Source organism: Indicator indicator (genome assembly GCF_027791375.1).
Source record: "Indicator indicator isolate 239-I01 chromosome W unlocalized genomic scaffold, UM_Iind_1.1 iindW_random_scaffold_82, whole genome shotgun sequence".
Taxonomy (NCBI): domain Eukaryota; kingdom Metazoa; phylum Chordata; class Aves; order Piciformes; family Indicatoridae; genus Indicator; species Indicator indicator.
In genome coordinates this window covers 95,840-109,402 of record NW_026539069.1, presented here as the reverse complement: position 1 = coordinate 109,402, position 13,563 = coordinate 95,840, and the positions used below count along the sequence as shown (strand labels likewise).

At 45.6% G+C, this 13,563-nt stretch overlaps 1 pseudogene; it reads left to right on the top strand.

The window, feature by feature from the left end:
* The first annotated feature begins 6,954 nt into the window (after positions 1 to 6,954).
* On the top strand, positions 6,955 to 8,304 carry LOC128979910 (diphosphomevalonate decarboxylase-like; annotated as a pseudogene).
* The last annotated feature ends 5,259 nt before the right edge of the window (positions 8,305 to 13,563 follow it).

The following is a 13,563-nucleotide window of genomic DNA, read 5'->3' as shown; positions in this document are numbered from 1 at the left end:
TGTAATAACGGGAGGAGGACAAAGTATAGTGAAAAGGTCACTGGTAGATGAATCGTTTCAACACTGGAAATCTATTGATGGGTTGTCAAAAGCCCAAGTGTCATGCTGCCAACTAAGCACCATGCGACTGCTCGCTCACTCCTCCCCACCCTGGTGGCACAGGGAGGAGAAATGGAAGAAAAAGGTAAAACATCATGGTTTGAGATAAGAACAGTTTAATAGGACAACACAAGGAGAGAAGAAGTAATAATAACAATAAAGCGAATAAAATAATATATAAAGCAAGTGATACCTGATGCAATTGCTCACCACCTGGAACCCAATACTCAGCCCGTTCCCAAGCCACAATCTCTCCTCCCCCCAACCAGCTCCTTCAGTTATATACTGAACATGATGTCATATGGTACCGAACATCCCTTTAGCTAGTTTGGGTCAGCTGTCCAGCTCTTGCTCCCTCTCAGCTTCTTGTGAAAATTAGCTCTATCCCAGCTGAACCCAGAACACTGACCTATATAACTATGTCAGGAGAAAAGGCCAGAAGTGACTACCTTTGGTGATGCAGACCAAATGTGGCAATTTGGTTCAGTTGTCCAGATTGCAGGATGATCCAGAGCAGGTGGTACAAACTATATGCAGCTTTTTCTGCATTTATAGAATCATAGAATGCACTGGTTGGAAGGAACCTTTGAAGGTCATCTAGTCTACCCTCCTTGCAGTAAGTAGGGACATCCCCAACTAGATCAGATCCCATCAAGCCTGACCTTGAATGCCTCCAGAGATGGAACCTCCACCACCTCCTTGGGCAACCTGTTCCAGCGTTCTACCACCCTCGTAGTAAAGAACTTCTTCCTAATATCCAATCTAAATCTACCCTTGTATAGTTTAAAACCATTGCCCTTTGTCCTATCACTACAAGCCCTTGTAAACAATCCCTCCCCAGCTTTCCAATAGGCCACCTTCAGGTACTGGAAGGCTGCTATAAGGTCTCCCCAGAGCCTTCTCTTCTCCAGGCTGAACAGCCCCAATTCTCTCACCCTGTCTTCATAGGTCTGCTGGTTTAACACAGCCTTTTTCCCTACAACATAGAAGTGAGGGAAAGTAGCACACAACTCCCCCCCCCAAAAAAAAAAAAAAACAAAAAACCAACAAACACCTTTGGGTTGAGATAAAAATATTTTAATATAAATGAGAGAATACAATGCACAATTACCTTAGCCTGTTGCAGCAACCAGAACAGGAAACCTCTCATGTTACAATCTGAACTTCAAGCCCCATAATACTTTGCTCTAGCCAGCACTTTCATTTTGAAGCTGGCATGACGGCAGAATGGTTTTGAATAACAGCAGCAGATTTCAAATCCATGACAGTAGGAAAAGTGCTCCAGCCCTGTGATAATTTTTGTGGCCCTCCTCTGGACCCGCTCCATCAGGTCCACGTCCTTCTTGTGTTGAGGGCCCCAGAGCTGGACACAGTACTCCAGGTGAGGTCTTACCAGAGCAGAGTATCACCCCACATGGGCTGACATGCAGCCTTTACTCCAGATGAGAAAAATAAAATTTGAGAAACAAATTGTAGATGGACTAGGGAAGCATCAGGCAGAATCCCATTGCCAGCTAATGACCCAGGATGGGACCCCAGTTTACCAGATGATAGAGATACTCTGCAAAGAGTGAGAGGGGGGATGCTAGAATCCTTAGAAGTGTCCAGAAGAAAGACTGTAAATATGGCTATGGTCCAAGAATGCTAGCAAGGTAATACTGAGCACCCCACTGAATATTATATCTGATTGGTTAAGCAAGTGAAAATATTTGGAGGGGTCAACCCTGAAAATGAGGAAAATTTGACTCTAATGGTATATTTCTTTGTAGATCAGTCAGCCCCAGGTATTAAGAAATATTTTTCTAAACATGTGCCAGGATTACAGGGCAAAGGATTACAGCATCACTACGTTTGTATTTAATGGAAGACATGAAAGACAGCTAAAGTAAAAAAAGAAAGATCAGGAACAAAAAGCTAGACAATTTGCACCAGCACGGAATAACAATTCTAGACTAAGGGGGCAGGGTTACAGAGGTCTCCAAGGCAAAAGCAGAGGGGGAAATTTTAGGAACAATGGGCCTCAAGGAATAGAAATTGTTGTAATTACTACAAGCAACAGAATCATTTGAAACAGGAGTGCCCAGTATATCCAAAGGGCTTCCTCAAAAGACCACTCAATCCTAAGGTGCAATCTTTCCCTGCTATGCAATGGGGCAATTTGATTTTGCCCAAGATTGATGCGATAGTGGGAACCTATTGTGCAGTGTGATGGTTTGAAACTGTCTCTTTATTTTTTCTTCTCAGAATTCAAGCAGAGAAAGTGAAAGAGTGTAAATAAGTCACTATTGGGTGTAAGAAAGCAAAATAATGATTGTTCTGAACACTCCCATTGGATAGATAGAAATGTTTAAGAACTACTACTCAAAACAAAGTAGGCACAGTCAGGGCAACTTGCTGGGCTGTCTGGCTGCTGTTTCTTCTCTTCTGGTGGGAGATAACACACTGATCTTGGCAAGCTAAGTTAACAGCCTTTTTGCTTTTAGCTAACTCTGCTTTCTGCCAGGGGGGCCTGGGGGGCAGGCCCCTTGGGAAAGGTCCCCTTTGGGGGGAAGCAAAGGGAGCTTGGTTGTGCTTTTCTGTTGATTGTATATATTTGTAAATGTAGTGAATTTTGAATATTTGTACGTATTCATTGCATTTCATTGTAGATTGTAGATTCTCCTTGTAAATACAGCTTTCATTTGCTTCCAGACTGAGCTAGCCTGGTTAATGTTGGTGTGGGGGGAATTTCAGCTCACACTGACACATGCAGCTACTACAGAAGACTCTTCTTATGAGGATCTGGTCTTAAACCTTTCAGTTGATAGACATAATTATCCCTGATTGATAGGTACAGAGGCAACCTTTTCTACTTTTTAAAACCTAAACAAGCAAAAATAATTGGACAGTAGGAATAGAAGGATCTGTGCACACTGTACCACACCTGGATAACTTGAAAGTACAAGTGGGACCTCTTAACACTTCCCATTCTTTTGTAGCTGTACAGGACACTCCTGTCAATTTCCTGGAAGATATCTTCTTTGTAAGCTGAATGCAAAGTTACATTGCACCCCAGATGGAATTAAATTCAAATTGCCTATGTCAAATTTACCAAAATTCATTGCAGCCTTGGAAAAACACAGTGAATTAGAAACTTTGATTAAGAAACTAAATGATATACAAATTTCATTGTACAGATGGGACTCCATGGATGTGGGCTTACTCAGATCAGCCACACCAGTATATATTCAAACTAAAGTCAGTAAACTATCTCCAGTCCAACAATACCCAATATCTACTGAAACTATAGCACGCATTGCACCACTGCAATGGTTTTAAGACTGTTTTTAATTTTTCTTCTCACAAAGTTCAAGCAGAGAAAGTGAAAGAATGAAAACAGATCACTATTGGGTGTAAGAAAGCAAAATAATTATTATTCTAAACACTTCCATTGGAGAGATAGAAATGTTTAAGAATCACTACTCAAAACAAGATACGGGATAGTGGGGCAGTCGGGCAGTCTCGCAGTCCGTCTTCTCTCAGTCTGCCTGCTTCTTCTCTTTTCTGGCTAACGATAACACACCTTCATACTGACCTAGACAAGCTAAGTCTAACAAACCTCTCTCTGCTTCTTGGCTTCCTTCCCTTTTGCCTGCTCTGGGAGGGGGGAGGAAAAGAAGCACGCCCCCCCCCCCCCTCCTTTTGGGGGTGCAAGGGGGGCTTGGTTGTGTTTTTCTGTTGATTGTACATATTTGTAAATGTTGTGAATAGTGTATATTTGTACATATTCATTGCATTTCACCATAGCTTGTAGTTTTCCCTGTAAAATACCGCTTCATTTGCTTCCAGACTGAGCTAGCCTGGTTATTGTCAGTGTGGGAGGGGGATTTCAGCTCTCACACTGTGACAATTCATATTTTGGAACTCCATCGCGAGGCAATTGCTTGTATGATTTATTTCTGCTCAGATTAGGAAGCAAAGTGAAGATGCTTTGGATCCTCTGGAATATTATATATTCTATTTTCACCTTGGTGATTGATAAATAGGCTGTTTCTGCTACGATAGATAAAATTGTAAGATATGTGGCATATAAACTGTTTCTTTGCGGTAAGAACAGTTGAGTACTGTTATGGTATTATTGGAATAGGGAGTTATGGCAACTCAACTGTGAATCTGCCAGCAGAAGCATATGAGTTTGCTATTCCTATTGCAGAAGGTTATGTGAACAAATGGAACCCTAAATTGATTTTTATCATAGAATCATAGAATCAGTCAGGGTTGGAAGGGACCACAAGGATCATCTAGTTCCAAACCCCCTGCCATGGGCAGGGACACCTCACACTAGATCAGGCTGGCCAGAGCCTCATCCAGCCTGGCCTTAAACACCTTCAGGGATGGGGCCTCAACCACCTCCCTGGACAACCCATTCCAGGCTCTCACCACTCTCATGGTGAAGAACTTCTTCCTCACGTCCAGTCTGAATCTCCTCACTTCCAGCTTTATTCCATTCCCCTTATGTAGAGAAATGGCTAGAAGATAAAAGGCCATGAGCTGCACAATCTAGCCTTTTAGCTAACTAACAATAAACAGGCTGACACGTCCTTGAGAGGCTGATAAGAGAAAGCTTGGCAAGCAATAAACAGGACATAAAGCCAGGTGCTGAAGCTGCAAGGCAGGAAGACATTGCTGATATCATATTCCAATCAGCATACAGCAATGGGCGCGTGAACAATGTATGTTAGCCAGTAGCGAGCTAATGTTATTCATGTGGACAGCACATAATACTATAAAAGCCTGTGTCTTTTAGCAATAAATGAGCAAGATCCTGAACTCATATTGAGTCCGTGTCTTGACTTTGGCTGAGCAAGATTTTAACTCATATTGAGTCCGTGTCTTGACTCTGGTCGATTTCCTACGTTTGGCGCCTGAACAGGGACAAGATCAGGACGTCTCTATTAAGGATCTAGTTGCATTGCAATGAGAAAACAGGCTATGCCGAGAAGCAGTGGCAGAAGCTGACAGAGAGGCAGATTGCTGTGCAACGATTCCTGACCAGGGACAGGAGTGGCGCTGCAAGGCAAAAGCGGCAGTAGCTGGGTGCGAGGTCGCGACTCACCTCCTGTAAGGGACCCTGGAACCCCACGTCAGAAAAAGGTGCAGATGGGGGACAGGAGATTGAAGCGGGTGGCATCCTAGAGGGAGAGCTGGAATCCAACTGAGCGTGCCAGTTTGGACCCGCAACTGTAACACCGCTTTACCGAGTATGAGTCGGGACGTGGCACTCATGTTATTGCTTGCTAAGCAAGGTGCTGGCATGAGCATGAAGAGGCTCAAAGAGCTCTGTCAATGGGTAAAAGAAAAAGGACATTTGAAGGACCCTGAACTCATGTTTAGTATCACAGAGAGGCAGGAGGCAGGTACGGCTGAAGTGCGAATGGGACTAGGGGCGGGAGGCACTCACCCCATCGCAGCCCCGCAGACAAGATGGACGGAGACACAGACGCAGGTCGCTGGACAGGCGGCAGCGCCACAGCTAAGCCCGCCCAGCTGGACCTGACACGGCCTCACCAACAGCCTCCGGTGGCCGGAGTCCAGCCGAGGGCAGGGCAGCGCCGCCCCTCCGCCACTGCCACCAGCAAGGGACCCAGGGGCCGCCTGAGCCGAGAGAACCGTGCTGCACCCCGCCCCCGAGGCATGCAGCCCCGCCGGAGAAGCCCCCCAGCCTGCATCATAGGAATCTGCCTCAGCCCAGACCTATACTTCGACACTTATTAAGGTGAGCCACCAGGAACATAATGGGACAGAATCTAACAAAGGAAAAGGACTTAGTCATTGGAATTTGGAAAACGCTCCTAAAGCATAGAAGTGTAAAAGTTAGTGATTATGATCTAAGGAGTCTGCTTTTATGGGGTAAGCAGCAAGGGTTTGAGTCCTCTTGCAGCACTGCCTTTAGTGTTGCTGCATGGCAGAAGCTGGTTAGCCATTTATGGGATGCCTTAACGAAAGGAGATAAAGAACTTGTAGATATGGCTACTACCTGGTGAATACTTAATGAAACGCTAAAAGACACCAAGCAAGAGCAAGGTAAAAAGGAGAAGGAACTTAAAATGGAGCTAAAAGAAAAGGGAATTGAGCTGGGTGTGGGGGAGATAACTAAAGCAGTGGAGGACATCGCAGCACTCTCCGCATCCCCTGCCTCTAGCTCCCCATCCGCTCCATCAGCGCCAGAGAAAAAGGGCGCTGGAGAGCAGAAATATCCTTTTCCTAATGAGCAGCTTAAGATCCCTATGAAGTGGAAAAGTCCCCGAGACTTTGTTCAGTTGTCATTGGTCTTTCAATCTTCACACGATCAGTTGAAGGAGCACTTGACAAACGAGAATCATAACGACCCTAATGATCCCCAACAGCAGCAGCAATTCCCTCCCCTATCATCTGACAGTGAGGAAGAAGGTGAGAAGGAGATCTCACCCAGGCTGTGAGGTTGCAAAAAGACTGTGGGGGGAGGAGGATGTCATCCTACCAGTGCATCTACTTCATGGGCTTTTACCTCCCTGCGGTGTAACTCTGACCCCTCCATCACCATCGAGATTTTGGCAGCTGGTTCGTCAGAAAGCTGCTTCAGGGGGTGATTTGGATTTAGTGGAAAAGCTGGAGGTGCCACATACGATCACTACTCCAGTGCAGATGCATTCCCTTATGAGTCTTTCTGATGACTCTAGTGAGCCCATGGCTTTCCCTGTGGAAAAAGGAACTCTGGGGACTGGTCAGCAGGATAGCCATCAAGTTTTGGCCTCAAAAGTTGTGCAGGACTTGCACACAAGAAAGTAAACTGTTTTGAATACTCTTAGAGATATTGTTAAAGAGCAGGGGAAAAGTATGGCTCGGGAGCAGAAACCTGTCCTAGAAGCCTTTCAGAAACTCTTTAAGCAACATGAAAAGTCTATCGGTACCTCTGCTCTTCAGAAGATGCTCTTTTCAGCAACCAAGCACCACTCCTTTAACACTAGAAAGATAGTTTATGATCCAGGAATCTGGGATAAGATCAGAGATAAGTTTTGGGACTGTGCTAAGAAGGAAGATAAGATCAGAGAGATTAAATCATCACCCCACACTGAGGTTGCCTTGGAAAAGCAAGTGAGAAACATTGATTGCCAAAAAGCTTTGTGTGCCTTGGGAAATCCTGCTGTGAATGATGTGCTCACACCTTGCATGCATCAACATCCAGAGACTTTGGCAGTGGAGGCTTTTGTAGCTTCTCCCCCAGCCTCAGAATTTTCAAACCGCATGGACATCAGTGTGGAGCGGAGGGAGGAGATGGCCCCTGGTTGATGCCATCCCACCCTTAGGCCTGAACCCGGGAACACCGTGGGAGCAGCAGCAGCACGATGGCAGAGGAACGGCCGCTCGCTATTGTCACCTGTATGGTGTGGAGGGCGAGCTGTTGGAGGTGGCACGGCGCGGCGCGGGCAGCGCTTGCCGCAGCATGTTGGGTGGCTTTGTGGAGTGGCGCCGAGGCTAGCGACCCGACAGCAAGAACAGCCTGGCCCAGCAAGTGGCCCCCGAAACACACTGGCCGGAGCTCAGGGTCCTCGTCCTGGTGGTCAGTGGGGAGAAGAAGCAGGTGGCCAGCACAGCAGGGATGCAGACCAGCGTGGACACCAGCCCCTTGCTGAAGCACCGGGATGAGATGGTGGTTCCAGAACGTCTGGAGCTGATGATGCGGCACATCCGTGAGCGGGACTTTGAGGGCTTTGGGCAGCTCACCATGAAGGACAGCAAGCAGTTCCATGCCACCTGCCTCGACACCTTCCCCCTCATCTTCCACCTCAATGACCTCTCCTGGCACATCATTGCCCTGGCACATCATTGCCCTGGCACATCATTGCCCTGGCACACTGCTTCAATGCCCACCATGGATCCACCACGGTAGCCTACACCTTCGATGCCGGCCCCAACGCTGTCATCTTCACCCTGGCTTCTTCACACGGTGGCTGAGTTCATAGAGGTGGTGAGATGCAGCTTCCCCCCTGCCACCTATGGGGACCAGTTTGTGCGGGGGCTGCCTGTTGGCTCAGCAGCGCTGCCAGAGGAGCTGCTGTCGGCTGTGGTGACCGAGCCGGTGCCAGGGGCTGTCTGGTACATCCTGCACACCAAGCCTGGCCCTGGCCCCAGTTTGTGGATGACCCCAGCCAGTACCTCCTGGGAGCAGACGGGCTGCCCTGCTGAGCGCCACTGATGCCATCAGGGATGGCTGTGACACGCTGAGGAGGAGTTCTGCTGCTGCCACCTGGGAACTCAGGCTGCTGAGCTCACCTGGTGCAAAACTGTCCCCAGTCCTGTGGCAGGATGTGACTTCTGGGCTGGTTTTTACTCTTTTGTAAGGAAATAAGAGAGTTTCTGGCAAAAAAAAAAAAAAAAAAAGAGAGAAAAAAGAAAAAAAAGTGCTTTCTCTACTGCCATTTGCCAAACCCCCTTCCTTTCCCCCCTCCTTTCCCCCTCCCTCCTCCCCCCCATCCTTCCCACCCTTCCTTCCCCCCACTTCCTTTCTAGCCCCTCCTTCCAACCCCCCCCCTTTCCTTCTCCCTCCTTATCTCACTCCCTTGTTTTGCAGCTAAGGTCTGCAGAAACCTGTATTCTGATCTTAAAGTAACAGTGTTAAGTTTTGTTAAGAAGGTTATCTCACCATTTTGTGAATGCGAACTTGATATATATATTGTTTTTATCATTATTTCTGATTGTAAGGGATTTGGGAAATTTATTATTTTAGTGTTTGCAATTGTTGCGTTTTTCACAATAAGCATGATGATTAATAACTACTCATAACACAAATCTGGTACTTGTAATAAGGTATGTTAAGTGCTATAGATAATGATGACTGCTTATAAGTCTTTAGTGGTTGTGTTAAAGTATTTTTCCTAACCAATAAGCATAATACTGTGTAAGTGATACAGGGTTTATGAGTTTATAGGTTAAGGTTTTATCTTTCCTTTTTTTTCTGGTTCGAACCTCCTTTTTTTTTTCTTTTTTTTTTGAGTCTGTCGGCAAATTTCAAAAAGAGCTCTATATATATGGTAAATAAGTTTTCATTTTGAAAAGCGTGCATTATATAATATACCGTCTTTTTTGTTGTTTTCTTGCACATTACATTGATGGTTTAATTCTCACTTGTTTTTTAAGTTTTTAGGACCTTTTTTTGGTATTAGCAGTTCTTATGAGTTTATTTTAGGAACGTTATAGAATGTTGTTTTGGGTTTTGTGTTTATAAAGGTTTTAAGATAAGGATTATAAGAATATGAAAAGCAACAAAAATTCATTTCCCCTTTTTGATACAGAGGTTTACCCTAGGGAAAAGTCAAGGCTAAGAAAGGGATTCATCTTTTCCCACCTACAGGTTTTCCTGATGCCAGCATGGCAAAGCCCAGCGCAAGACTCAAAGGATGGGACAAACAGCAGTGCCCATGAAACTGACAATCAGCTGACCACTGAGACTGACCACAGTGCCTGTTTAACTGAGATCAGAAGCATCGATCTGAAGCTGACCGCACAAGTGTCCTCTGAGGAAACCTCTCATTCGGGACTAAATGCCTCAATGCTTTAATGTCATGTAATTAGGGAATATGTTTATGTGCATTTATATGTTGTCACCAAAATGTTACAGTTAAAAAATGTTTACCCAGGGACAGACAAATGGCCCAGCCTACCTATCTGGTAAAGTTAATTCGTTATTGCAATTGTGGGCCATCACTCATGTTCCCAGTATTCCCCATTCCCCTACATGGCACACTGAAGCAACTTTTGCAAAAACTAAGAGGGGGAATGGCAGGAGATTCTCCAGAGGCCCGGTTAAACAAAGCTATGTATGTTTTAAACCTTTTGCAGTTCTCAAATGATTCCCAGGAAACACCAATGATGCATCATTTCAATTCTTTGACCACCACTAGTGTAGTGCCATCAGGTGTCAAAATAAAAATTCAGGATCTAGAAACAGGTCAATGGTCTGATCCCTGTGAATTATTAACCTGGGATGGAGGATATGCTTGTGTCTCAACAGGTTTTGGACCACATTGGGTTCCAGCAAGATGGGTTTGACCGGTGCCTTCATCATCCTTTGGATGCTGACTGCAACAGCGGCCTTGCAGATCCCAAAGCAGCTACAGCACATCAAATTTAGGAAGACGAGCTTGCTTGCTGGGTAGTCAAACAGGCAAACACCACTAGTGAGCTCATGGACATGGGTGTGATGAATTTGAAGGACTGTGTTGTATGGATCTGCAAGATCACTCTAAATCTATTCATAAAGAAATTCAGCAGTTGATTGCCCACTCTCAAAAGGTAAAACAGGACGTCGGTCTATTTGGATTAGATGCTCTAGGCAATTGGCTGGGTCTGATCGGTTGGCTGAAAGGGTTACTGCAGACTGGACTCAATATTAGCAATAGTGTCAATTGGTTTGCTATGTCTTAGTTGTGCTTTATAACGTATAAAACGCTTATTATTTCGCACTACCAATCAGGCTTGGCTTGTGCAAAAAGGAGATGTGGGAATTGTAGAGAAATGGCTAGAAGATAAAAGGCCATGAGCTGCACAATCCAGCCTTTTAGCTAACTAACTATAAACAGGCTGACATGTCCTTGAGAGGCTGATAAGAGAATGCTTGCCAAGCAATAAACAGGACATGAAGCCAGGTGCTGAGTAGAGGGGGAGAATCACCTCCCTTGACCTGCTGGCCACACTTCTCTTGATGCAGCCCAGGATCTGGTTGGTTTTCTGGGCTGCAAGTGCACATTGACAGCTCATGTTGAGCTTCTCATCCACCAGCACCCCCAAGTCCCTCTCCTCAGGGCTGCTTTCCAGCCAGTCACTGCCCAGCCTGTATTTGTGCTTGGGATTGCCTCCACCCAAATGCAGGACCCTACACTTTGTCTTGTTGAACCTCATGAGGTTGGCTTGTGCCCACCTCTCCAGCCTGTCAAGGTCCCTCTGGATGGCATCCCTTCCCTCCAGCGTGTCTGCTGCACCACACAGCTTGGTGTCATCAGCAAACTTGCTGAGGGTGCATTCAGTGCCACTGTCCATGTCACCAACAAAGATGTTGAACAAGACTGGTCCCAGGACTGATCCCTGAGAGACTCCGCTTGTCACTGGCCTCCACTGGGACATGGACCCATTGACAGCCACTCTTTGAGTGCAGCCATCAAGCCAGTTCTTTATCCATCTCGTGGTCCACCCATGAAACCCATGTTTCACCAGTTTGGAGACCAGGATGTCATGCGGGACAGTGTCAAAGGCTTTGCTCAGTTCCATGTAAATGACATCAGTTTCTCGTCCCTCATCTATTAATGCTGTGACCTGTTCATAGAAGTCCACCAGGTTTGTCAGGTGGGATTTGCCCTTGGTGAAGCCATGCTGACTGTACCAAATCACCTCTTCACTATTCTTCTGTCTCAGTAGTGCCTCCAGGAGGATCTGCTCCATGATCTTACCGGGTGTGTCATTGTGAGCTGAAATTCCCCCCCCCCCCCCCCCGACAATAACCAGGCTAGCTCCGTCTGGAAGCAAATGAAAGCTGTATTTACAAGCAGAATCTGCAATCTATGATGAAATGCAATGAATATGTACAAATATACAAAATTCACAACATTTACAAATATATACAATCAACAGAAAAAGCACAATCAAGTTCTTTTGCTTCCCCCCAAAGGGGACCTTTCCCAAAGGGCCTCTCTCCCAGGGGCCTCCCCCCCAGACCCCCCTGGCAGAAAGCAGAATTAGTTAAAGCAGAAAAGTTGTTAACTTAGCTCCCCAAGGTCAGTGTGTTATCTTCAGCCAGAAGAGAAGAAGAAACAGCAACCAGACACCCCAACAAGCTGCCCCGACTGCAGACTGCAGAGTGCCCCACTTTGTTTTGAATAATAGTTCTTAAACATTTCTATCTATCCAATGGAAGTGTTTAGAACAAACATTATTTTGCTTTCTTACACCCAACAGTGACTTATTTACACTCTTTCACTTTCTCTGCTTGAACTTTGTAATGAAAAATTAAAAAGTTTCAAAACATCATACTGGGCACAGAGGTGAGACTGCATGGCCTGTAGTTCCCTGGTTCTTCTTTCTTCCCCTTTTTGAAAAAAATGGGAGTAATGTTTCCCCTCTTCCAGTCAGGGGGGACTTCCCCAGACTGCCATGGCTTTTCGGTTATAATAGAAAGGGGTTTAGCAAGCTTATCTGCCAGTTCTCTCAGTACCCATGGGTGTACCCCATCGGGTCCCATGGACTTGAACACTTTCAAGTTCTTCAGGTGATCACAAACCTGATCTTCACTACTGATGGGCAGTTCTTCCTTCTGGTTCTTGCCATGAGCTTCCATGATTATTCCAGGAGTGTGGCTGGAGGCCCTTGCAGTGAAGACTGAGGTAAAGAAGTCATTGAGAACCTCAGCCTTTTCCAGGTCACTTGTGACCATTTCACCTGTTTCCTTTCTGAGGGGGCCCACACCTTCCCTAGTCTTCTTTTTACCATTAATATACCTGCAGAAATTCTTAGTGTTCCCTTTGACCTCTCTGGCTAGATTCAATTCAAACTGTGCTTTGGCTCTCCTAACCAGATCTCTTGCTGCTCAGTCAGCTTCCTTATATACCTGATCCCTGTGAATTAATAACCTGGGATGGAGGATATGTTTGTGTCTCAACAGGTTTTGGACTACATAGGGTCCCAGCAAGATGGGTTTGACCGGTGCCTTCATCATCCTTTGGATGCTGACTGCAACAGCGGCCTTGCAAATCCCAAAGCAGCTACAACACATCAAATTTAGGAAGACTAGCTTGCTGGGTAGTCAAGCAGGTGAACGCGACTAGTACAGGTGTGATGAATTTGAAGGATTGTGTTGTATGGATCTGCAAGATCACTCTAAATCTATTCATAAAGAAATTCAGCAATTAATTGCCCACTCTCAAAAGGTAAAACAAGACATCTAGATGCTTGGCTGAGCCTGAGCGTTTGGCTGAAAGGGTTAGTGCAGACTAGACTCTTAATATTAGACTCTTAATATTAGCAATAGTGTTAATTGGTTTGCTATGCCTTAGTTGTGCTTTGTCATGTATAAAATGCTTATTATTTCACATTACCAATTAGGCTTGGCTTGTGCAAAAAGGAGACAGGGGAATTGTAGAGAAATGGCCAGAACATAAAAGGCCATGAGCTGCACAATCCAAGCTAAACTAACTATAAACAGGCTGACTTGTCCTTGAGAGGCTGATAAGAGAAAGCTTGGCAGAGCAGTAAACAGGAGATGAAGCCAGGTGTTGGAACTGCAAGGCAGAAAAACATTGCCGATACCATATTCCAATCAGCGTCCAGTAACGGGCGCGTGAACAATGTATTTTAGCCAATTGCAGGTTAATGTTACCCGCGTGGACAGCACATAATACTATAAAAGCCTGTGTCTTATAATAATAAATGAGCAAGATTCTGAACTCATATTGGGCC